The 27,339-nt window shown below is 39.8% G+C and overlaps 1 protein-coding gene and 1 long non-coding RNA gene across 5 annotated transcripts in view; one reads left to right on the top strand and one right to left on the bottom strand.

The window, feature by feature from the left end:
• The window catches only part of NR6A1 (nuclear receptor subfamily 6 group A member 1), a 210,273-nt gene that overhangs the window by 93,475 nt on the left and 89,459 nt on the right, over positions 1 to 27,339 (bottom strand). The gene's annotated exons all lie outside the window — the stretch shown is intronic.
• Positions 22,956 to 27,339, top strand: part of LOC132491788 (uncharacterized) — a 37,900-nt gene continuing 33,516 nt past the window's right edge. For all 3 annotated transcript variants that reach the window (XR_009532756.1, XR_009532754.1, XR_009532755.1), the window contains exon 1: positions 22,956 to 23,242. This is a non-coding gene — a long non-coding RNA (uncharacterized LOC132491788). The remainder of the gene's footprint in view (positions 23,243 to 27,339) is intronic.

Genomic DNA, 27,339 nt, shown 5'->3' with positions numbered 1-27,339 from the left:
AACCCTCAGATAAGTGAGCTACAAGTATACAAATGAGTGGAATATAGGTAAGAAGTAGTAGAATTAGTAACTGCTAGAAGAGTGGTAATAATAGCTAGCATAATTGAGCACTTACCATGGGCCAGACCTAGTCTAGGTGCTTTACCTATATTATCTCATTTTATCCTGAAATAAGCCCTATGGAGCACATGCTATTATATGCATAGATGTGGAAACTAAAGCACATGATGGCTAGGTAATTTGATCAAATTTACACAACTAGTAAGTGGTGATACCAGGATTGAAATGCATGAATTCTGACTCTACAGCTCATACTATTAGAGATGCAGAGGTGTGAATTAAAGAAGTGGAGAAATAATATGGTAACAAATAATGGGGTCTATTAATGAACTCACTGAGCACTCATATTGTGCCAGGCCTGGGCTAAGCACTTCACATGTGAGCTCTTACTCAATTCCAAAAACCCTCTGTGAGCTAGACACCATCCCAATTTTACAGATGAGGCAACAGATTTAATGAGGTTGGGTTACTTGCTCAAGGTCTCACAGCTAGTTACTAGAAAAAAACAGATCTCAAACTTAGCCCTGTCAGTGTGTAAAAGCACATGCTCTTAACCTCTTTGCTCTTTGGATCAGTGGCAGGCAGTAGTGTTCAGGTTGGGCCCTGATGGCCAAAAATAATTTGAATAGCTGATAATGAGTTGTGTGGGATTCCAAAGGGCACAGCATGAACAAAGGATTACACAGAGGAAGTCTGGGGGCTTTAAAATAAAAATACAATCACTTTATTTTGTAATCCCTAAATCATCAGACAGGCTGGATATTCTTTTCTGCCATTAAAAACAACCTTCTAAATTACAACAGCAGTATATATGTTATCGAATATTGGGAAATATATAAAGAAGCAAAAATAAGAAAATAAAGCATGTCTTAGAAAAGATGTCTTTGAAAAGAAGAGAGTTGTGGAAAATTAGTTGGAAAGGTACTTCAGGGACTGACTGCAGCAGCTTTTTAAATGTTGGACTGGGGAACCAAAACTACATTCCAAATGCATTGGAAGATTGTGAGCAGAGAGGGAGTATAATTAGAGACTTAAGCCATGCTTAAGACAGACTTAAACAGAGAGATAAGAGGCAAGAAGATCAGGAAGGAGCCCATTATAGTAGACCAGGTAAAAGCTAAGGGTCTGAGTTATGAGCAGGCTATGTATCATGACCACTGTAAGCTCAGACTGAGTCAGACCTAAGTTTGAACTTGGCTCCATTACTTACTAGCTATGTGATGCTGATTAAGTTAACTTAAACCTTGTGAGCCTCAGTTTCATCACCTATAAAGTAGAGATAATATAACCCACGTAAAGAGTTGTTGTGAGGGGGCTTCCCTGGTAGTGCAGTGGTTGAGAGTCCGCCTGCTAATGCAGGGGACACGGGTTCGTGTCCCAGTCCGGGAAGATCCCACATGCCACGGAGCGGCTGGGCCCGTGAGCCATGGCCGCTGAACCTGCGCGTCTGGAGCCTGTGCTCCACAACGGGAGAGGCCACAACAGTGAGAGGCCCACGTACTGCAAAAAAAAAAAAAAAAAGAGTTGTTGTGAGGACTAAGTAAGCTATGAAACAATTAATGTGATTCAGGTTTCTCAACTTCTACACTATTGACATTTGGGGCCAAATAATTCTTTTTTTATGGAGGAGCTATCCTGTGCATTAATAGGATATTTAGCAGCATCCTTGGTCTCTACCTACCCGTCCCCTCCCCACCCGCCCTGGCCCCCAGGTTGTGACAACCAAAAGTGCTCGACATCGTCAAATAAACTCCGGTTGATAACTACCTGGCATAATTTCTGGCATATAAAGTCTCAATAAATACAAGCTTTAAAAAATGATTGCAGGGAATGAAGGGAGGGGAAGGTGGTTACTCAGTGATGAAAACAGAAATGTAAAAGTAAAACAAAGACAGATATGATGAATTGCCTGGCTGACTGGATATGGAGATCATGAAAGAAGAAGGTAGAGGAGATGACCAAAGCTTTAACTCTGTGTGATTCATCCAACCAAAAGAAATAAGGAAGAAAGGAGAGTGTGAAGGCTTAAGGGACCAAGGGACATGCAAATAAAGATATTTGAGGGCCTCCCTGGTGGCGCAGTGGTTGAGAGTCCGCCTGCCGATGCAGGGGATACGGGTTCGTGCCCCGATCTGGGAGGATCCCATATGCCGCGGAGCGGCTGGGCCCGTGAGCCATGGCCGCTGGGCCTGCGCGTCCGGAGCCTGTGCTCCGCAACGGGAGAGGCCACGACAGTGAGAGGCCCATGTACCGCAAAAAAAAAAAAAAAAAAAAAAAAAAAAAAAAATTCTGGTCTTTAGCTAGGGAGAAGGGTCAGTATAGGTCTATGAATAAAATATAAAAATCACTCTTTATGTTTCCTGAGCTTTTAATGTTTTCAGCTATAGTTCCAAAGTGAGTACTAGTCACAAGCCTTAATTGTAGAGCTCTCAGGAGAAGTAAACTTAAAAGACATGTTTGACAATGAATATGTATTGTCATTAAAATCAGAAAAAAAGGTATTCTATTTTCAGAAGGAAATGTAATCAGAAAAAATATATAAAGCAAATAAGACATTAAGAAAAACACTACGAATTTGTACAAAGTGACAGACTTTTTTAGTTTTCCATCCTTTCACCAGACAACTGAAAAACTGGTATATACTGATCTTCCGAAGATTAAACCAACTTCAGAGCTTCTAGTATGTGCCATATATTTTAGAGATACTGGTGAAAGAAAAAAGTTGAATCCAAACCTATGCATGTTCAAATTCCAGTAGTTTGATACCTTTCGGAAAAGTCAGATCTTTCTGACTCTATAGCCTTCCGGTCCCCAGCAGACCCCCATGGCAACTCTTGCAGCCTTTGCTAAGCCACCTGAGCAAACAAGACTGTATCCCTGCTTGTCACCTGCTACGTAGTCTATTCCAAGGCCCTTTCAAGCACTAGTCAAAGCAGAAAAGCACTGAAACTGATCTGACACATCTACATACAGTGACTGTACTTTGATTTTTCCAAGATTATTATGTTCTGTGGTCTCCATGAACCAATGTTCTATAAATTCCAATATTCAGGAATTCAAACTAAATCTCCATATAAAAAGTCCATGTGATATCGTGACACATTTGCCAAAATCCATAAAGTATAAAATATGAAGAGTGAACCCTAATGTAAACTATGAATTTTGGGTGATAATATTGTACAATATCAATGTAGCTTCACTGATTATAACAAATGTACCATTCTGGTATGGGATGTTGATGGGAGGGGACTGTACAATATGTTTGGAAGCGAGTATATGGAAACTCTCTGTACTTTCTGCTCAATATTGCTGTGAACTTAAAACCTTTCTAAAAAATAGTCTATTTAAAAGGGAAAAAAAATCTCATGTGAGATCTGTTGTCCTGATTTTGGATTCAGAAAACGTGATCCTTGTAGATGTGCAGGAGCAGATGTCAGAGAGACGACTTATGCTAAGGGCCAGAGACAAGGTCTGAGAAAGCAAGCTCTGAACTCTTGGGATAGTCATGAAGAAAATAAAATTTTCCAATCAAAATATGCAGAAATCGGGCTTCCCTGGTGGTGCAGTGGTTGGGAGTCCGCCTGATGATGCAGGGGACACGGGTTCGTGCCCCAGTCCAGGAGGATCCCATGTGCCGCGGAGCGGCTGGGCCCCGTGAACCATGGCTGCTGAGCCTGCGCGTCTGGAGCCTGTGCTCCGCAACGGGAGAGGCCACAGCAGTGAGAAGCTCACATGCCGCAAAATAAATAAATAAATAAATAAATAAATAAATAAATAATGCAGAAATCCAAATGGTGAGCTTTCTCATTGCAGTTGGATAAAGACTCCCATTTTTGTCATGGGGTAAACTTATATGTGCCAAATTTACAAAGAGGGGTGTAGAAAATAAGTAAATGCCTTGTCAGGAAGCTCTCTAAACTAAATGACAACTTTTGGATAAGGTTAAAAGTAGGAAGAAATGACATCCCTATCTCAAATTCTTTAAAAAATCAATACCACCTCCAGTTTCCAGTCTGGCCATGTCAGGAGCTTAGAAGTTGCCGCTCTGTCCTAACAATAAGAAAATGCTGAACAAAATGGAAAATCAACAACTCTTCATAGATGTGGCAGAGAAGTGAGGTCAGATGGCAAACCACTGTCCCCAAAATTGGAGAGACAGATACAGATAACAGAGAATCACAACCTACTAAAGCTGAAACTCTTGAGCAGAAAATTCCACAGGAATCAGTGCCAGAGTAAGAACACCTAAGCTGTAGTTGATGAACTGTTGGAAGCTAAGTGTGGATAACTCTGAGAGTTAAAACTCCAGAGGGAGGACTTCCCTGGTGGTCCAGTGGTTAAGACTCCATGCTTCCAATGCAGGGGGCATGGGTTCAATCCCTGGTTGGGGAAGTTCCACATGCTGCATGGCGCGGCCAAAAACAAAAACAAAAAACTCCAGCAGGACCCAGTCACAGGAGGGCTCCACACTTTTTGAGTTTTACCTCCAAAACCTCTACCAGGACCTCACAGTGAATATCAGAGAAAAATTCCTTCTTGCTTCCAGAAGAGAGAGGGGGAAAAGACCCCTGAAATATACCAGAGCATTCTGTTCTTACAAGGCCTGCATTCAGGAAAAAATTATTTTATTAGAGCCTAACTTGCTGGAGTTTTATCAGAGCCTAACCAACCTAGGAGATGGGAAATACCCAACTCTAGCTTCCTCTAGCATCCCACATGAAGAAAGAGGAATAACCCAACTCCAGCCCACCAGCCATCCTGTCCCACCTAAGGGGCAAAAAAACCCTTAGAAGCACTAGTAAAGTTCACTGTTCTGCGGCACTGGCTCATCAAAACACTGAGACCAAATCAAAGGACTATAGAATGCTTCCCCTTCCGCACATCTTACCACTACATTACTAAAGGCCTGTTTATAGCCGTTCCTTTTACCTAGTACACCACATTCAATTTTCAACAAAAAAACCCCACAAGGCACACTGAAAGGCAAAACAAGCATCAGAAATCAGAGTCAGACACTGCAGAAATGTTGGAATTATCAGACCAGGAACTTTAAAGAACTATGATTAATATGCTAAGGGTTTTAATGGAAAACAGACAACATGAAAGACAGATGGATAATTTAAGCAGGGAGGTGGAAATTCTAAGAAAGAATCATAATAAAATGCTAGAAAATAAAAAATACTGTAATAGAAATGAAGAAGGCTTTGATAGGCTCAATAGTAGACTGGGCATGGCTAAAGAAAGATCTCTGACCTTAAAGATATGACAGTAGAAACTCCCAAAACTGAAAAGCAAAGAGAAAAAAGACTGAAACAAACAAAAGAACAGAATCTCCAAGGACTGTGAGACAACAACAAAAGGTGTTACGTATGTGTAATGGGAATACTAGAAGGAAAAGAAAGAAACAGAAGCAGTATTTGAAGTAATAATGACTGAGAATTTCCCCCAAATTAATGTCAGATACCAAACTACAGATCCAAGAAGCTCAGAGAACATCAAGCAAGATCAATGCCAAAAACCCCCCACTACACCTAGACATCATATTCAAACTTCAGAAAATCAAAGGTTAAAAGAAAAAAATCAAATCTTGGACTTCCCTGGTGGTCCAGTGGGTAAGACTCCAGGGAGCCTGGGTTCGATCCCTGGTCAGGGAACTAGATCCTGCATGCATGCTGCAACTAAGAGTTCACATACTGCAACTAGGAGTCCACATGCCACAACTAGGAGTCCACATGTCGCAACTAACAAGTCCACATGCCGCAACTAAGAGCCCGCACGCCACAGCGAAGATCCCACATGCCACAACTAAGACCCAGAGCAGCAAAATAAAATAAAAAAATAAATAAAATAAAATAAAATAAAGTATAAAAATAAAAAAAGGGTGACTTATAACTTAAAAGAAAAAAATCTTGAAAGAAGCCAGAGGGAAAAAACATCTTACCTATAGAGGAGTAAAGATAATAATTACATCCAAGTTAACCTCAAAACGATGCAAGCAAGAAGGGAATAGAGAAAAATGTTTAGGGTGATGAGAGAAATAAACCCACCAACCTAGAATTCTGTATCCTGTGAAATTATCCTTCAAAAGAGAAAGATAAATAAAGAATTTCTCAGACAAACAAAATTGGAGATGGGCTTCCCTGGTGGCGCAGTGGTTGAGAGTCCGCCTGCCGATGCAGGGGACACGGGTTCGTGCCCCGATCCCGGAAGATCCCACATGCCGCGGAGCGGCTGGGCCCGCGAGCCATGGCCGCGGAGCCTGTGTGTCCGGAGCCTGTGCTCCGCAACGGGAGAGGCCACAGCAGTGAGAGGCCCGCGTACAGCAAAAAAAAAAAAAAAGGAAAAAAAAAAAAAAATTGGAGAGAATTCATTGCCAGTACACCTGCCTAGCAAGAAATGTTAAAAGCAGTTCTTCAGAGGGAAGGAAAATGTTAATAAAGTCAGAAACTCAGATCTACATAATAAGAAGGAAGAGCACTAGAGAATAAGTAAAAGTAAAATTAAAACTTATTTTTCTTATTCTTAGTTCTAACAAGTAACAGTTTAAAATAATAATAGCGGGCTTCCCTGGTGGCACAGTGGTTGAGAGTCCGCCTGCCAATGCAGCAGACACGGGTTCATTTCCCGGTCCAGGAAGATCCCACATGCTGCAGAGCGGCTAGGCCCGTGAGCCATGGCTGCTGAGCCTGTGCGTCCGGAGCCTGTGCTCCGCAACGGGAGAGGCCACAACAGTGAGAGGCCCGCGTACCGCAAAAAAAAAAAAAAAAACAAAAAAACGTAATAGCATGTATTCTACTGTATATACTTACGTGTAAATGAAATGAATGACAACATGATATAAGGGATGGGAGGTAGGAATTAGGAATATTTTGTTATTATAAGGTATGCATACTACTTGTGAAATAGTATAGTGTTATTTGAAAGCTGACTTGGATTAGTTGTAAACGTATATTGCAAACTCCAGAGCACCACTAAAAAAAAAGTTAAAAAAGAAGTACAATTGACATACTCAGAAAAGAAAGAAAACAGAATCATATAAAATGTTCACTTAAAACTACAAGAGGCAGAAAAAAATGTGGAAGACAAAATCAAGGACAAATAACAAGGGCAATAAATAGAAAACACTAACAAATATGGTAGATATTAATCCAACTATATCAATTATCACCTTAAACATCACTGGTTTAAATACACTAATTGAAAGACAGAGATTGTCAGAGTGGATCCAAAAACAAGACCCAACTACATGTCGTCTATTGGAAACACACATATAGATTAAAAGTAAAGGGATGGAGAAAGATATATCATGGTAACATCAATCAAAAGAAAGCAGGTATGTCATCAAAACACAAAAGTGTTTTGATGTTTGATGTGTTTTAAGGACACCCCTGCCCTGCTTTCTTTTGATTGGTGTTACCATGATATATCTTTCTCCACCCTTTTATTTTTAATCAAGAAGACAACAAGTAAGTCTTGGTGAAGATATGGAGAAAAGGTAAATCTTGTGCACTGTTGGTGGGACTGTAAACTGGTGCAGCCACTATAGAAAACAGTATAGAAATTCCTCAAAAAGTTAAAAATAGATCTGCCATAAGATCCAACAATTTCACTTCTGGGTATTTACCCAAAGAAAACAAAAACACTAATTTGAATATACATACATACATACCAATCTTCATTGCAGCATTATTTACAATAGGAAGATATGGAAGCGACCTAAGTGTCCATCAATAGACGAGTGGGTAAAAAGATGTGGTTATGTATATAAAATGAAATATTATTTGGTCACTAAAAAAATGAAATCCTGCCATTTGTGACAACATGGATGAATCTAAAGGATATTATACTAAGTAAAATAAGTCAGATGGAGACAAATACCACGCAATCTCACATTTGGAATCTAATAAACAAAACAAAATGAAACAGACTCACAGACACAAAGAACAAATAGGTGGTTGCCAAAAGAGGGGGGTGGTGGAGTGGATGATATTGGTGGAGTGGATGATATTGGTGAAGGGGATTCAGAGGTACAAACCTCCAGTTATATAAGTCATGGGGTTGTAATATACATCATAAGGAGTACAGTCAATAATATTGAAAGTTGTACAGGAACAGATGGTTACTAGACTTACCATGAGGATCATTTCACAATGTATACAAATGTCAAATCATTATGTAGAACACCTGAAACTAACATAATATTGTATGTAACCTATATTTATTTTTTAAAAAGTAAATGAATTGACAGATGGGTAGAGGGACAGATGGATGGACAGATATGGATTAAAGCAGAGTGAAACATTAATGGGAGAATACAGGAGGTGGGCATATGAGTATTCACTCTACAGTCTTTAACTTCTCTGGTGTTTGAAATTTTTGTAATAGTATTTGGGGAAAAGTTTTTTAAATACTTCAAAAAAGTTATAATTTTTGGAACTGACTGATGAGTACATCAGGGCTCTTTATACCATTCTCTTTACATCTGCATATATTTGGATATTTCCACAATAAAATTTAAAAACTTTAAAAACAAGTTAATAGGCTAAAAAAAAAAGTAAGAATGGGTATATTAATTTCAGACAAAGCAGATTTCAGAGTGAGGTAAGTTATCAGGGATAACATAATGATAAAGGCATCAGTATTCCAAAGATAACATAACAACCCTTAATGTGTATGCACCTAACAACACAGCATCAAAATATGAGGTAAACTCTTTATTTAAATTTACAATTCTCTGACCCAAAATGTGGTTGAATACTTATTCATACTGTTTCATTTTTAAATTTTTATTTATGTGTGTCCAATTTTTATTTTTATTGTGACATATATCAAAAGTATGTGTATGTATAATTTAAATCATCATAATAATATAGTAAACACTAATTTATAAATTTTTAGCTTATGAAAAAATATGAGGTAAAAACTGGCAGAACCACAAAAAGAAATAGATTTGAATCTATTATTATAGTTGGACACTTTAACACCCATCTATCAGATATGGACAGATCCACAGCCATAAAATCAGTAAGGACATAGCTGAACTAAACTGAACTAAAAATCAACAGAATATAATTGATATTTACAGACTACTTCATCCAACAACAGCATATTACACATTCTTCTCAAGCTCATGTGGAACGTCCGCCAAGATAGACCACATTCTGGATCGTAAAACACACCTTAACAAACTTAAAAGAATAGAAATCATATAGTGAATGTCTGCTCTCAGATCACAATGGAATTAAACTAGAAATCAATAACAGCAAGATAGCTGGAAAATTACTTAAAATATTTGGAGATTAAACAATACAATTCTAAACACATGGGTCAAAGAAGAAATCTGAAGAGAAATTTTAAAAATATCTTCAAATATTTTAAAAATGAAAATACAAATTATCAAATGAAATACAACTTATCAAAATTTGTAGGATGCATCAAACACAGTGCTTAAAGAAAAATTAATAGCACTGAATGTTTTAGAGTTGAATTTGAATTCAATATTAGAGTTGAAAATTGAATATTAGAAAAGATCTAAAATCAATAATCTAAGCTTCCACCTTAGGAAACTAGAATATGAAGAGCAAATTAAACCCAAGGCAAGCAGAAGAAAAGAAATAATAAGAACTAGAGAAAAAAAAATCAATGAAATCGAAAATAAGAAATCAATAGAGAAAATCAACAAAACCAAAAGCTGGTTCTTTGAAAATATAAATAAAATCCATAAGCCTCTAGCCAGGCTAAGAAAACAAGGGAGAAGACACAAATTACCAAAATCAGAAATGAAAGAAGTGACATCAGTACAGATCACACAGACATTAGAATAAAGAAATACTACTATGAACAACTTTATGCCCGCAAATTTGATAACCTAGATGAAATGGACCAATTCCTGGAAAGACATAATCTCCCAAAACTCACACAAGAAGAAATAATCTAAATAGGCTTATTATTAAAGAAATTAAATCAATAATTAATTATCTTCCCAAACAGAAAGCACCAGGCCCAGATGGGTTCACTGGTGAATTCTACGGAACACGTAAGAACAAAATTATACCAATTTTCTATAATCTGTTCCAGAATACAGAAGCAGAAGGAATATTTCTTAACTCATTATGTGAGGCCAGCATTCCAAGACCTTGTAAGAAAATTACAAACCAATTTCTCTCATTAATACAGATTTTAAAATCCTCAACAAAATACTAGCAAATGGAATCCAACAATGTAAACAGAATTATACATCATAACCAAATGGGATTTATTCCAGGTATGCAAGGCTTGTTTGTCATTTGAAAATTATTAATATAATCCATCATATCAACATGCTAAAGAAAAAAAACACTTGATCATATCAATAGATGCAGAAAAAAGCATTTGACAAAATCCAACACCCATTCCCAATAAAAATACTCAGGAAACTAGGAATAGATGGGAACTTCCTTAATGTGATAACACCTGCAAAAAACCTACAGCTAACACGAAACTTAATGATAAGAAACTCAAAGCTTTCCTGCTAAGATCAGGAACAATGCAAGGATGCCCCTCTCACTACTGCTTTTCAACAACACACTGGAAGTCCCAGCTATTGTGATAAGACAGCAAAAAGGAAATAAAAGGTATACAGATTGGGAAGGAAGAAATAAATCTGTCTTTGTTCACAGATGACAAGATCGTCTATGTAGAAAATCCTAAAGAATCAACAAAAAACTCCTGGAACTAATAAGCAGTGATAATAAGGTTTCAGGATACAAGGTTAATAAAAGTCAGTCACCTTCCTATATACCAGTAATGAACAAGTGGAATTTGAAATTAAAAATACATTACCATTTACAATAGCACAACCTCCCCAAAATGAAATACTTAGGTATAAAACTAACAAAATATGTACAAGATCTTTATGAGGAAAACTACAAAATCCTCATGAAAAAAATGTCAAAAAAGTACTAGAGAGATATTACATATTCATAGATAGGAAGAGTCAATATCACCAGATACCAGTTCCTCCCACCTTGATTTACAGATTCAATGCAATCCCAATCAAAATCCCAGCAATTTATTTTGTAGATATCAACAAACTGATTCTAAAGTTTATATGGAGAGGCAAAAGACCCAGAATGGCCAATACAATATTGAAATAGAAGAACAAAGCTGAAGAACTGACACTATCTGACTTCAAGAATTATTACAAAGTCACAGTAATCAAGACAGCGTGGTATTGGGGAAATAACAAATAGATTAATGGAACAGAACCGAGAGCCTAGAAATGGACCCAAATAAATCCAACCAAATGATCTTTGACAAAGGAGTAAAGGCAATAAAATGTAGCAAAGTTAGCCTTCAAGAAATGGTGCTGGAACAACTGGATATCTATGTGTAAAAAAAAAAAAAATCAATCTACACACAGACCTTACACCCTTAACAAAAATTAACTCAAAATGGATCACAGACCTAAATGAAAAACACAAAACTATGAGACTCCTAGAAGATAACACCGAAGAAAACCTAGATGACCTTGTGCATGGCAATGAATTGTTGGGTACAACACCAAAAGCATGACCCATGGAAGAAATAATTAGTAAGCTAGACTTCATTAAAATGAAAAATTTCTGGTCTGCTAAAGACAATGTCATTAGAATGAGATGACCAGACTACGAGAAAATATTGGTAAAAGACATCTGATAAGGAACTGCTATCCAAAATTATAAAAGAAACTCTTAAAACTCCACAATAAGAAAAAACCCTCAACAATAAGAAAATGAACCACCAAATTAAAAAATAGGTGAGAAACCTTACTAGACACCTGACCAAAGAAGATACAGAGATGGCAATCAAGCATAAGATGTTCAACATCATCTGTCATTAGGGGAGTGCAAGTTAATATGACAAGATATCACTACACACCTGTTAGAATGACTCCCACACCAAAAAAAAAAAGAGAGAGAGAGAGAGAGAGAGATAATATCATATGCTGGGGAGGATGATGTAGAGCAACCGGAATTCTCACTCCTTGCTGGTAGAAATGCTATCTTGGAAGACAGTTTGGCAGTTGCATACAAAGTAAACATACTCATACCATATGATCCAGTAACCACCCTTGGTGTTTACCCAAATGAACTGAAAACTTATGTCCACACAAAAACTTACATACAGATGTTTATATATTTATATATAGCAGCTTTATTCATAACTGCCAAAACTTGGAAGTGGCTTAGATGCCCTTTGGTCGGTGAGTGGATAAACTGTGGTACATCCAGACAAAGGAATTATTATTCAGTGCTAAAAAGAAATGAGCTATCAAGCTATGAAAAGACATGGAGGAAACTTAAATGCATATTACTAAGTGAAAGAAGCCAATCTAAAAAGGCCACATACTATATGATTCCAACTGTGTAACATCTGGAAAAGGCAAAACTATGGAGACAGCAAAAAGATCAGTAGTTGCCAGTGGTTAGGAAGGAGGGAGAGAGGTATGAATAGGCAGAGCACAGAGAACTTTTAGGGCAGTGAAGCTGTTCTGTAACATACTGCAAGGGTAATACACATCATTATCTATTTGTCAAAATCCACAGAACATACAACACCAAGAGTGAAATCTAAACTAAACTATGAGGACTTCCCGGGTGGTCCAGTGGGTAAGACTCTGCACTCCCAATGCAGAGGGCCTGGGTTAGATCCCTGGTCGGGGAACTAGATCCCACGTGCATGCCGCAATTGAGAGTCCACATGCTACAACTAAGAAGTCCACATGCCGCAACCAAGAGTCTGAAGGCTGCAACGGAGATCCTGCGCGCTGCAACAGACTCCCTGGCGCTACATACATGCATGCATGCATGCATGCATGCATGAATAAATAAATAAATATATTTTTTAAAAGAGCAGTGGCTGAAACCAGCAATGGTCATTTTATAAATAAGTTAGTAAGTAAGTAAGTAAGTAAACAAATAAATAAATAAATACTATGGATTTGGAGTGACAATGATGTGTCAGTGTAGGTTTATCAACTGTAACAAATGCATCACTCTGGTACTGGATGTTGATAGTTGGTCAGGGGTCATGCACATTGGGAACAGGGAGTATACTGGAACTCTCTGTACTTTCCACTCAATTTGGGGGTGAAACTAAAGCTGCTCCAAAAATAAAGTTTATTAGTTAAATAAAATACATATGAAAGAAAAAATATTAATTTTCTAACTTTTCAAGTATTAATAGCTAATGCCTTTAGAAGCCTGGAGAAAAAAGGGCGGTAACAATTTTTACAAAGAAGAAAAACATATATTCACAATTTTTAAAGTTAAAAAAGGCTCCCTTAAAACTGCTTAAGTAAATTAATCCCTGCCATGTTTTGTCAGTGGGCACTTATGACTCTAATGGGAATGGTGACCATGTAAACTTCTAGAAAGTGTGTAATTCCAGTGGCAGGTATCTCCTGAACATGACCTCTCTATACATTTAAAAGGTTAACAGGGACTTCCCTGGTGGTCCAGTGGCTAAGACTGCGCTCCCAATGCAGGGGGCCTGGGTCCAATCCCTGGTCAGGGAACTAGATCCTACATGCCGCAACTAAGACCCAGGGCAGCCAAATAAATAAATAAATGTTTTTAAAAAAATAATAAAGGTTAATAGACCTGCTTGGAGAGGCCTAGTAGTAATTACAAATGGTAAGTCAGGCTAAAACGCTGGCCATCAATGGCCTGCCTCTGAACCATATCCCTCGGGAGTGCTGGTACCTGCCTAGGTTCAGCCCTCTGTGACCTGGAATTGAGCTCTGGCTTCTTCCTGTGATACAGTCTGACCCGACGTGGGCTCAGCCCATAGCCAAGTACCTTTCTGCCCTATCACCTTCTGCCCAGTAACCATGTGGCTCTGGATCAGTGGATATTCCAAATCTCAACAGCCCTAGGTCCCTCAATGTTTCAATCAGCTCCTGAAGATTTTGATGCCGTGAGTTTTTAAATGATATTGAAGTCACCATAACACAACTCTGAACTGAATCTCTTTTTAAAGTTAAAATGTTCAAGAATGATTTGATAATTTAAAGGGAAAAAAGGGGTATAATCACCACCACCATTCTCTGAACACTGGCAATGCCCTTGAGAGGCACTGGAAGTGTGTTAGTGAAGATAGCAAATAGGTAATACAAAGAGACAACTTTGGGCCTCCCTGGTGGCGCAGTGGTTAAGAGTCCGCCTGCCGATGCAGGGGATACGGGTTCGTGCCCCGGTCTGGGAGGATCCCATATGCCGCGGAGCGGCTGGGCCCGTGAGCCATGGCCGCTGGGCCTGCGCATCCGGAGCCTGTGCTCCACAACGGGAGAGGCCACAACAGTGAGAGGCCCACATACCGCAAAAAGAAAAAAAAAAAAAAAAAAAAAAACTCAAGCCATTTAATAATAAAAAAAATCTGATAAAGAGACAACTTTGAAGCCACACCAAAACAAAAACAAAAACAAAATCCATACACACCAAAAACAAAACAAAACAAAACCCCACAAAAAACCTGAGTTAGATTACTGGCTCTGTCTTAGGAATCTTGAAGAAGCTACTACTTAACCTCTCTGTACCTCAGTTTTCCTCATTTGTATAAAGGAGGAAATGACAATGCCAACTTAGTAAGGATGTTATAAGAATTCAGAGTAACAGTTTTGCATAACAGTTTTGCAAAGTCCCATCTTTACCCTTGATGTGATCCATGAGAAGACAAAATGGGGGAGGAAAACTAGACTTTATCATATATCTAAAGAAATTATCCAAAATCCCTGCTTTAATTATATAATCGAACGACTAACACTGGACCAGTCTCTTCACAAAAAAATGAGCATTTTCTTGGCAGCCACAGGAGTAATGTTTTATGAGCCACGCCTTCGACCCAATCCTACCCACGTGATTTTACCCTTTTCCCTAGCAGACACTGGGGCACCTGACTATTTTTGCCTACCCCAGAAACGAGGTCCAGAAGCTTTGGAGAGCCAACCCAGTTCAAGCCCAAGAGAAAAAAAACCTATGTCCAAGTCATGGGGGAAGAAAAAAAGGAAAAACAAAAACAAAACCCAGCAGGTTAATAAAGGAAACTAGCAGAAGATTAAACTCCAGTTTTTCACTGAAAAGCAACTGCATAAAGACTAAAAACATGAATCTATACTGACTAAAAAAGTGTTGGGGCTTCCCTGGTGGCGCAGTGGTTGAGAGTCCGCCTGCCGATGCAGGGGACACAGGTTCGTGCCCCAGTCCGGGAAGATCCCACATGCCGCGGAGCGGCTGGGCCCGTGAGCCATGGCCGCTGAGTCTGCGCATCCGGAGCCTGTGCTCCGCAACGGGAGAGGCCACAACAGTGAGAGACCTGCGTACCGCAAAAAAAAAAAAAAAAAAAAAAAAAGTGTTGGAGGTGGGACTTCCCCTGTGGTGCAGTGGCTGAGAATCCACCTGCCAATGCAGGAGACATGGGTTCAATCCCTGCACCAGGAGGATCCCACGTGCCGCGGAGCAACTAAGCCCATGTGCCACGGCTACTAAGCCTGTGCTCTAGAGCCCTTGAGACACAACTACTGAGCCCGCGTGCTGCAACTACTGAGCCCAAGTGCTGTAATTACTGAAGCCCACACACCTAGAGCCCGTGCTCTGCAACAAGAGAAGCCACCTCAATGGGAAGCCTGCGCACTGCCACGAAGAGGAGCCCCCACTCACCGCAACTAGAGAAAGCCCACGCACAGCAACGAAGACCCAACACGGCCAAAAAAAAAACAAAAAGAAAGTGTTGGAGGTATCCTAGACAAACCCCACACTACACAGGAATAAGAAAGCAGCTCTATTCCCACAGTGTTGGGTTTTCAAAGGCTTCCATCCTATGACATAACCCTTTATTCTTAAAGCCTAGGAATGTCCCCTTCTGCACAGTCTCATCAACTTAGAGCTCCAAGTGAGTTCTACGGTGAAGGTACGATATTTCTTTTTAATGTTGGGGGTAGGAGTTTTTACTAATTAATTAATTTATTTTTGCTGTGTTGGGTCTTCGTTTCTGTGTGAGGGCTTTCTCTAGTTGTGGCAAGCGGGCGCCACTCTTCATCGTGGTGCGCGAGCCTCTCACCATCGCGGCCTCTCTTGCTGCGGAGCACAGGCTCCAGACGCGCAGGCTCAGTAGTTGTGGCTCACGGGCCTAGTTGCTCCGTGGCATGTGGGATCCTCCCAGACCAGGGCTCGAACCCGTGTCCCTTGCATTAGCAGGCAGATTCTCAACCACTGAGCCACCAGGGAAGCCCCGAAGGTACGATTTTTAAAGGTAGGTATAGTGTAGCTTCTGTCCCAACCTCAGCCACTACCTGACTTTTTGATTGTTTAAGAATCATTTCTTGGGCTTCCCTGGTGGCGCAGTGGTTGAGCGTCCGCCTGCCGATGTAGGAGATGCGGGTTCGTGCCCGGTCCGGGAAGATCCCACATGCCGCGGAGCGGCTGGGCCCGTGAGCCATGGCCGCTGAGCCTGCGCGTCCGGAGCCTGTGCTCCACAACGGGACAGGCCACAACAGTGAGAGGCCCGCGTACCAAAAAAAAAAAAAAAAAAAAAAAAAAAGAATCATTTCTTCTCTCTGAGCCTCACTGTTTCTTTTCTGTAAAATAAGGATAATACACAAAATAGTTTTTTGGGGCACTGTAACTGTTCTGTGTCCTGATTGTTCTGTATCTTAATTTTAAGAAATAAAAATAATAAATGAAAACAATAGGGATAATAACTTTCCCCTCACGGAACTGTCGTGAGAATTAAACTAAAACCTATGTCAAAAGGGCCTAGAGGGCTTCCCTGGTGGCGCAGTGGTTAAGAGTCTGCCTGCCAATGCAGGGTACACGGGTTTGAGCCCTGGTCCAGGAAGATCCCACATGTCGTGGAGCAACTAAGCCCATGCACCACAACTACCGGGCCTGCACTCTAGAGCCCGAGCACCACAACTACTGAAGCCCATGTGCCACAACTACTGAGCCTGTGCTCCAGAGTTCGAGCACCACACCTACTGAAGCCCATGTGCCACAACTACTGAAGCCCACACGCCTAGAGCCCATGCTCCACAACAAGAGAAGCCACTGCAATGAGAGGCCCGCGCACTGCAACGAACAGTGGCCCCTGCTGCTGTAACTGAAGAAAAGCCTGCATGCAGCAACAAAGACCCAACACAGCCAAAAAATAAATTAAATTAAATTAGATTAAAAGGGGTGGTGTAGAGCAGCAGTCCCCAACCTTTTTGGCACCAGGGACCAGTTTCCTGGAAGACAATTTTTCCACGGACCGGGGTGGGGGTGTGGGTATGGAAATGGTTCATGCGGTAATGCGACCGATGGGGAGTGATGGGCAGCGGCAGATGAAGCTTTGCTCGCTCGCCCGCCACTGACCTCCTGCTGTGCGGCCTGGTTCCTAACAGGCCGTGGACCGAGGGTTAGGGACCCCTGGCCTAGAGTACAGCACATGTCTGGCTCATAGTAAACAAAAGGCATTAATTCCCTACCCTTTCCCTTTGATACAGCCTTATCCTCCAGCGGGAGAGGAGGACATGATTTCTCCTTTCAGCAAAATTAACTCAACCAGTACCGTAACCAGGTCAGAAAACGGCAGGGCTGGACTCAGACGCTAGATATATTTCCTGTCTTGTATCTGAGCACTGACTCCAAGTTACACTGCAACAGCTCGCTTTTGAGAGGCCACATTCTCACTCTCATAAGCTAGGTATCACACAGCTATTATTTTAAGAAGCCAAGATTAGCCCAGGGGTAGGCTGAGTAACGAGATACAAGTGCTTTGGGAATCTGCTGGTTCCCAGTACAACTAATGAGTAATATAAACTGCATGCTGTCCAACATATGGAAGACAACACCAAGTGGCCAACAGCTCTTTGAAAAAGGCAGAGGACATAATCATAGGAAGAATATTTCTGTCCCACCCTATAGCCTCCGCTTTGAAAATTTATATTTTATATAATCATTATTAAAGGTCATTTTTGGTGTTTTCATTTTTGTTCAGTTTCACTGAAGGTTATAATCACTAGAAAAGCTATACAATGTGGTAACAAGGAAGGACTCTGGAATCATTAGCAATGGTTTAAGTCCCAGCTCTGCTACTTCCTTGCTATGTGACAAATGACAAGTCATAACCTCTCTGAGCCTCAGATTTCTCCCCTATAACGTTTTTTCAAAGTTCAGATTGTCCCTTCAGTGGGTTTTAAAATCAATTTAGTGGCTTGTAAATAATATTTTTAAGTAAAAAAAAAAAGCAGATGACTACATGTAATAAGAACAAGTACTATACCATGAAAGTATGGTTTCAGATATAGATATTGATACATAGATATATATACAAATACGTGTATAATGGATTACAATATAAAATATCTTTCTTACAGAGGATAATGGTCAAAACAATTTGAATGCAACTGATCTATAAAATGAAACTATCAGGTGTGTAATGTTATGTTCGGTATTTTTCACAGTATTTGAAAAAATTAAATAATATGGGATAAATGTTAGCAATTAACCCTACTAGAGTCAGAATACCTGAATACAACCTTATTTAAGAATACTGGGAAGGGGGGACTTTCCTGGTGGTCCAGTGGTAAAGAATCCGCCTTACAATGCAGGGCGCGTGGGTTCGATCCCTGGTCAGGGAACTAAGATCCCACATGCCGCGGGGCAACTAAGCCTGCAGGCCGCAACTAATGAGCTCGTGCGCCTCAACTAGAAAGCCTGCATGCCGCAAACTACAGAACCCATGCACCCTGGAGCCTGCGTGCCACATCTAGAGAAGAGAAAACCTGCACACCACAACTAGAGAGAAGCCCGCGCACCATAAAGAAGAGCCTGCACACTGCAATGGAAGATCTTGCATGCCTCAACAAAGATCCTGAATGCCACAACTAAGACCTGACGCAGCCATACATACATACATACATAAATAATCTTAAAAAAAATAAAAAGAATACTGGCAAACGGACTTCCCTGGTGGTCCAGTGGTAAAGAATCCACCTTCCAACACAGGGGACACGGGTTCAATCCCTGGTTGGGGAACTAAGATCCCACATGCCACAGGGCAGCTAAGCCCGCGTGCCACAACTGAGCCGGCAGGCCTCAACTAGAGAGAGAAAATAGAAGGAAGCCCACACACCACAGTGAAGAGCCCACGCACCTCAACAAATATCCTGCATGCCGCAACTAAGACCCGACAAAGCCAAAAAATAAAAAGAATACTGGGAAAGTTCCTCTTTACTTGTCAATTTCAGATTCCCATCAGTATGCCCTTAAGTATATCATGTAAATGAAACAGCCATTATCAACTGCCAAGAACATGTCCTTCAAAATTACTGACACAGAAAGATCAGGTCTAATTAAGAACTGAATTTTAGCCTAAATTAATACAGAAAACCAGCATATAAAACCCTATCCACACAACAGTGATGTTGTGAAAACAACAAGACTCCTGTTGAACGAGCCCTCTTTGATGTGGAAAGAGCAATGAAACCAATGGTTGCCCCAGCATTCTTGTAAAAGAAGTATCATTCTGCTAGGACACCTAGAGCTGGCCACTAACATGTGAAAGCCTTGGCAAAGTCTCCATCTCGGGAAGGACTCCAGTTAAAGGTAGTGTCAGGGGAATTCACTAGCAGTCCAGTGGTTAGGACTCTGTGCTTCCACTGCAGGGGGCACGGGAACTAAGATCCTACATGCCTCCCAGAGCAGCCCAAAATAAATTAATTAATTAATTAAATTTAATTTTTTAAAAAAAGGTAGTGTCAGGAGGACTCTTCTGCTTAAAACCTTCCAATCTCCTACCTTTGGGAAAAATCCAAATTTCTTATCACAGCTCACAAGGCCCTACATGATAGGATGCCATCCTACCTCTCCAACATTATCTCCTACCTGCATTCACTCCACTTTAGCCATGCTACTCTTTCTGCTCCTCAAACACACCAAACTCAATCCTGTCTTAGAGCTCTTATATCTCGTTCTCATTGCTCAGATCACACTTCTTTTAGCTCTTTATCCTCCAGGATTCTTCTTGTCATCGTTTGGCTCTCAGCTTGTATATTTTACTTCCTCAGAGAAGCATTCCTGGGTATTTCCTCATTTAAGGAGTCCCTCATCCAAATCTACCCCCAAGGCATTGTCCAACATCACATTACCCTATTTTATTTTGCTCATAGCATGGTTTCCTGTTTTACTTTATATTACTTTGTAAACTTGTTTTTCTGTCTCCTCACTAGCATGCAAGATCCATAAGAACCTGTTCTGGTTTATTCTTGACTCACCGTAGCACCCAGAACAGTATCATTCATGTATGTATGAGGAACATCGATTCATTCGTTCTAGTGCATTCATTTAACTGCACTTTCAAAATAACCTAAGAAAGAGAATTTACATACACAGGAATATGTGTGAACTGAGTTCAACAAGGGGTTGTTCAGCTAAAGATCTATAATGTGCAAAGCTTTCCTCTGAGTATCCACTCATGAACCATCTCTATCACAGGGCTATAGCTCCTGATGCCTAATGAAAGAATATCTGATTTGGAATCAATGCTTAGCCTTAATCTCCTGCTTCCAAACCCACTGATCATCACCTCACTACGGAGTTTGCATAATGGCTCTGGAGCCAAAAGAGACAAGGGTTCAAATCTCAGTTGTATCTTTTACATGCTATGAGGTCCTGAACAAGTTATCTATTAAATGAAGATAGCAACACTTATCTCAGAGCTGTTTTGGAAGTTAAATAATGCATATAAAACATCTGTCACAGTGTCTTGCCTATAATAAAAATCCAATAAAATTAGCTATAATTCTATTATTATTCATTAATTCACATTTTTTCCAACTAATTTTTATTGATGTCTACTTCCTAAACAAGAGGCACAGGCACAATTCAAAAGGAATTTACTACAGTCCCTGCCCAGGAAGAGCTCACAGTGTAATAGGAAAAGATAAACCCATAAAAAATAAATAGAGAGGAATTATGTTTTAAGCCTCATCCAAGAAGGCTGAAAAGAATCTGCCCTTCTCTAGCAAATCTGATATTAGGGCCTAGTTAGCCTCTAAAGTTAAAAGGCATACCAAAACCCTTCCAACTGATAAAATGGAATAGCTTTTAAGATGGGTCAGAACAGCTCTGTAAAGAAGCCCTCACAAGATTACAAGAAGAATGGTCAAGAATGATTGTCTTAATAGCCAAAAGGTGGGAGCAACTAAGTGTCCATCGACAGATGAAAGGATAAACAAAATGCGGTCTATACGTACAATGGAACAGAATATTATTCAACCTTAAAAAGGAAGGAAATTCTGACACATGCTACAACATGAATGATCCTAGAGGACATTAAGCTAAGTGAAGTAACCCAGTCACAAAAAGACAAGTACTGTATGATTCTACTTTTATGAGGTATCTTGAATAGTCAAATTCATAGAGACAGAAAGAATGGTGGTTGCCAGGGGCTGGGAGAGGAAGGAATAAGAAGTTAATGTTAGGTACAGAGTTTCAGTTTGGGGAAATAAAAATATTCTGGAGATAGGTGGTGGGGATGATTATACAACAATGTGAGTGTACCTAATGCTACAGACTACAGACATTAAAATGGTAAATTTTACTTTACGTATATTTTACCACAACTTAAAGAAAAAAAGGAATGATTGTTCTGTAGTTTACAGAAAGAGAGGGTGTGCATCCCTTCTTTTCTGACTTTGATCATTGTTATATCCCATAGCATATCAACCCAGCCTCTCCAGGTTAAGACAAGAGAAAAATTCCTGGGCAGTCCCCATATATAGGATGCTGTGTAACATCTAAGAAATTACAAATACTTAAACATCCAAACCCAGAATTTACAGCAAAACAGACAGACGCTATACACTGACCATGGATATATTTCCACAAGTGTAAGAGAGGCAGAAAATAAACCAAAGTATTTATATGTCTAAACACCAGTTTAGGATTATATAAGCTGATTCCTTTATTGCTTCAAATTTTAAAAAAATAGTGTTAATTTGCATTAAACAAAGCAACTTTCATATACTAAACAAAAATGTCACAACCAACAGTCCAAATAATGGCCTCATTTCCTAGTGGCCCAGAAAGACAGGAAATAATCCCAAGGACCCTAGTTCAGACAGACTAGAGAGAGTAGACTGTGGCTATCTTGCATAAAGGCTATGTCACAGTTCAATGGGATCCTATACGTTGGTAGCTTCCCCCCAGCAGTCCCCTATGTGACTAAGGACTAGGATAAGAGTGACAGCTTCACAAAGGCGATAAGAGATAAAGCTTCTTCCTAGCACATTCAAAGACTCCAGAATCCAAAACTTAACTTCTCTGCTGTCCATCCATCCAATTTTCATTAAGAGCAATTTGTATCATCTAGGAAGCTTCAAGGTCAAATGCTACCTTTATTTTTACCTTATCATACCCATAAAATCACGGCCAGGGTGTGGTCTGGACATGGGCCTTGGTTGAGATCACAGAAATTCTCAAATAATTGGGTTAAGTTAGAGCAAAGTTCATCAACAATAAGATGACAGAATTCAGGCAAAGTCGGCTTCCTTCTTGCATTTCAGGAAGGCTAGCATTGTTCCTAATACTAGTACATAGGTGTAAGTAACCTCTGAGTGGGTAATGCCACCAAACAAAAGCAACACCTTCAAAGTCTCTCTCAGTGACTAGAGGCAGCCAGACACTCAAACTGCCAGTCCTGAATTACGGCCTCTGAATGGTGAGGGCTTCACATTTCACTGATCAGGGCACAGCCCAATCAGAAGACAAACCCCTGCACTGCCAGGGACCAGCAAATCCGCTTTCTTCCAGTGTGCACATGACTGAATGTGCTTCTGTCCATCATCTGGGTCATATATAGTTCAATGCGAGCTGAGCAGACAGGGCTGCAAGGAAATCTGGCGCGGTTCAATACCTCATCTAGTCTGGGTTCCAGTATCTAATTTTTTTTTACTGACAAACTCATTTCTCTACCGGGACAGGATGCTGTGCTGGCTGGGAGTTCCATTTCTACAGCAAGAATCCTATCTGGAAACAGAGAAGTTGTCCTCTAAGCCACAGCAGCTCGAACTTTTTTGATTGTTGTTGCTGCTTTCTCCCATCACCCCCACCCCCTTTTGACAAAGATCCAACTGTAAAAAGTCTTACGTAACAGTTCAGGACTACTTCGGTTCTTTTACTGGGTAAGCACTTTCAATTTTTTTTTTTTTAACTAAAAACCATTTTAACATTGAATCTGTTGAGAGGCTTGACTAAAATCTTTTAAGTAATTTGTGTGGTGAAATACTGTCAGTGGATTTTTTAGTCTCATTTCTGCACGTGCTCCTTTGTTCTCAGAACAGAAGCTTTTTATACACACCCCATAACGCAGCTGGAGAGAGTTATGAAGTCAGTTATTATAAGGAACACAAAGGTTGCTTTGCATTCTTTGCCTTTAGATAATTAATTTTGTATTTGCTTTCTTAAAACGAAGTATTAAAGAAGAGAGAAAGTGAATAAACAAAAGAATAAACTGTTGGAGAATCTAGCAAAGTTTGAAGTTTTTACCACCTTTTTTCTATCTGTAGTTTTGTGTAGCCAAACACTTGTGCTGCCTGGGGCAGTGGGGGTAGAGGCAAGCGTAGACAGAGAGGAACTAAGCCAGACATGGACAAAGGCATGAGCCAAAACCAGACAGTCCTGGCCGTTCGATAGGCCAGCAGTGGGTGAGACAGGTCAGCCAGCTGCAGGGGCGGGAGAGGGGGGAAAGGGGCATGGATGTGTGAGGTGCTCATGCGTGCGATCGTGACTAGATTCTGAAACTGCCAGCCATTTTCCCAGCTATGCTTTGTGCAATCTAAAGGAATGCATCTCCTCTGAAGCAGTCTTGCCAGAGCCCAGTGATAGCGAGGAGTGTGATAAATACCACAACATATGTAATCAGAAAATACTGGGATCTGGGGTGGGCAAGAGGGAATGCAGAGGGTGTGGAAATTTTTTAGTGATCTGGAATGTGTTGAGTGACAGGAAGTGCCCCAAGCTCTCCCCCCCTCAACTCTTCTCAGTCGCGCCTGCTTTTGTCTAACTCTTGTAATCTACACACTACTGCTTACAAAGCTGTCTGAGTTTAAGACAAAAAGAAACATAAAAGGCTCTCCCGTTCCACAGTACCTGCAATATGGAAGGAATGTAAAAAGCATGGCCCTTTAAGCCTGTGGACATTTTTTCAGGTATACAGGAGAAAGATAATATAACAGTATTCCAAGGATAATGAAATTATGAATTATAGTCAAGCTTCCAAATCTAATTTTTAAAATCCTGATTCTGCTATACTTACAAATGCTTAAGTTGGTTCCTAATTTGAAGGAGGCTTGTTTGGTTGGTTAATACATCGCATTTGAAGTTGTTTCTATTTTCTCTGTATAAATTTGTGCTTTGGGGGGAAAAATGCAAATAAGTAGAATGCTCTGAAAAAAAGGAGATTTTTCCCTTCAATGGTTGGAAAGCATTTTAAAGGGTTGGTTTCTTAGAAAAAGCAGCTCCCTCTCTCTCATTCTTGCATGTATGCTATAAAGATAACTTTATGCCATTATAAATGTAAGGTAGAAAACTTTTGACAGAAAAAAAATAGTGTTCTAAGAGAAAAACAACTTAGCATCTTCCCAAACTTCCATATTATCAACAGAAACACTAAACTTAAGAGAAAAGTAGTCAAATAGTTGAATGGCTAACTCTACTTTTGGAAGATGAAATGGAAAATTTAAGTGTGAATAAAATGATACTTGGGAATGTTTCTACCTCCTACTACAAAAGATGTTAGTGGTCAGCCCAGGAGTTAATCTTTCCTAGTGTGGCTCTGAGCCTTCATGCCGAGCAGACGTTATTCACATGACGATTCGAAAAGTCCATTCATATATCTCACTACCTGGATTTGAATAGAAACCAGACAGCAATTCTTTAGTTCCAGCCACCATTCGCCCCACTGGACAATAGCGATTTGTTAGCACAGAGTCACAGGCTGTGGGACACAAAGCTTGGAGCTGCAGAAAGATGGGGGATTCAGAGAACAGGAAATTACAGGCCCGATGCACTCCTGGCAGCTCTAAGAATACAAAAAAAAAAAAAAAAGGCAACACAGCGATGCCATGTTTAAGAGTTACTTCTAGCGTTTTTAACCACCTCCAATGTCATAAAAGCTCTATTGTTGGAGTATATAAAGTCACGAGTCCCATGTGCTCTCTTTTCTCACTACAGCGAACTTCATTCAATGCCTTGGCATAGTCAGAAAATCAAAAGCACCCAGAGTCGATTAGTTGTGAGCTCTGACAGAAAGGAGAGGAGCATTTTACAACTAAAATGACAGAGAAAAATATGCTACTTAGTAACACATAATAAAATTAATATATTTTACAAATTATTTCATAAGGCCAGACAATCAAAACGAAACCAAATCTATCAAGACTCCAGGGAAATGAATTTTTCTTCAAAATATCATATGAAATCGACTATTTAATTCCATCAAAAGTTTCTTCAGAAGACACATATCAATTTAAAAACTCATCTTACACAGAACATTTCTGAGTTCTGGGTTGTATTTTCCAAAACAAAGAACTAAAATCAAAGCCCTGAGGATTTATTTTGAAATATTAGAAAGGAAAACTAAATTTTCTTTTGTTGGGTATCAAATTATTATAGCTCCCTGGCTAAATTTAGAAACTGTCTCTACTTCCCTCTCTTTAGATATAAAAAATGAAATTAATGGACATTCTAGGTGAGGGGAGAGGGATAATTCTCCAATCTCAATGAGCAGTGGAAAACAGTTCATGGGTTCCTGTCCAGGCCCTCAAGCCTCAACCTGAGCATCAAGGGGCCAGAATGGTGTCCATTTCAACAGGAGTAGCCCCTGCACAAGAAAGGTGTAAATGGTTTTGCTCTTCTGTGATCCATTAGCAAACACAAGTCCCAAATGATATCATACCTGAAATACTCATCAAATGAGATCATGAATAATCAAAAAGTGCTCTGGAAATATGAACTGTTCTATTCTATTTGGTTCTATTTGGATAAACACATGCCAAAGTTTATGTTGCTGGAAAACCAATCAGCAACTTTTAAACTACTAATTATTGGATTTCCTCAAATTCTATCATTACTCATCAAACACAAGAATCAATTACTACCTCAAACTGTGCATAATCACACATGGCTATTTTTATTTGAATTTAGTCAAAATTAAATAAAATTTAAAATTTGGTTCCACAGTTGCACTAGCTACATTTCAAGCACTCAGCAGCCCCACATAACTAGTGGCTATTATACTGGACAATGCAGAAACTGGACATTTCCAACTGCAGGAAGTTCTATTGGACAGTATTGATCTAGAGCATATTTATATCCAGAACACCTGTTTTCAACTGCACATCCAGCTAGACATGAAAGAAAGTGATCTCTAAGCAAAAAATACAATGACAAGACAAGGTAGCTAGCACTATGATACTTGAGAGATGTCTAAAAAAGCATTTTGAAAACAAAGGCTTCATTTTTTTCCTTGGTCTGTAATAAAGGTTATGAAGAATATTAAGACGGTAGCGGCAGACAGGTAGCAGTGGCCAGAGTAATTTAAATGTTCCAGAATGGCATTTAGTGTTATGACTACATGTCTTAACCTCCAAATCTACCATCAAATAATCAGACATGATAAACATGAATATGAGGTCCTTCAATTTGGATGCATTCTCAACCCATCCTATGCCTGCTAGGCGCAAGAAAGGGTCTTAGGGTCAAGTGGACATGGGTTGGAATCCTGGCTCTGCCACTTATTTACTATGTGATCCTGAATAAGTCACTTCCTCTCTTTGTCTCAGACTTCTCACGTACAAACCACGAATATTAATGCCTTCCTGACAGTTGTTTTAAGGTTCAAGGATCATATATATAAAAGATCTTGAACTGCTCCTGGCACATTGGAAAACACCCTGGAAATGTCAATTCTGTGAAAACTCAGTAAGGGCTTGAGGTTCAATTCACTGTCTGAGACTCTTCCCAAACACAGAGAATGGAAACAGAAGAGTTCCACGCTGCTTTATAGCACAGGCCATTCTGTGTTTAAATTTTAATTAAAACAAACATGAAGATGAAAGCTGTCAACACTGCACAAAGAATCTCACAAAGTCTTAGAAACAGAAATATTAGATGAACTAATTGAATGAATATAGGAGAATTATCATTTGAAAAGTGAGGTGGAACATCAGATTTTAATATCATGAAGTGTATTTAATACTGATACTAATTTAATGTTATT

The sequence above is a fragment of the Mesoplodon densirostris genome, chromosome 6 (assembly GCF_025265405.1).
Source record: "Mesoplodon densirostris isolate mMesDen1 chromosome 6, mMesDen1 primary haplotype, whole genome shotgun sequence".
Taxonomy (NCBI): Eukaryota; Metazoa; Chordata; class Mammalia; order Artiodactyla; family Ziphiidae; genus Mesoplodon; species Mesoplodon densirostris.
The sequence above is the reverse complement of the archived record's forward strand: the minus strand, read 5'-3'. Positions and strand labels throughout refer to the sequence as shown.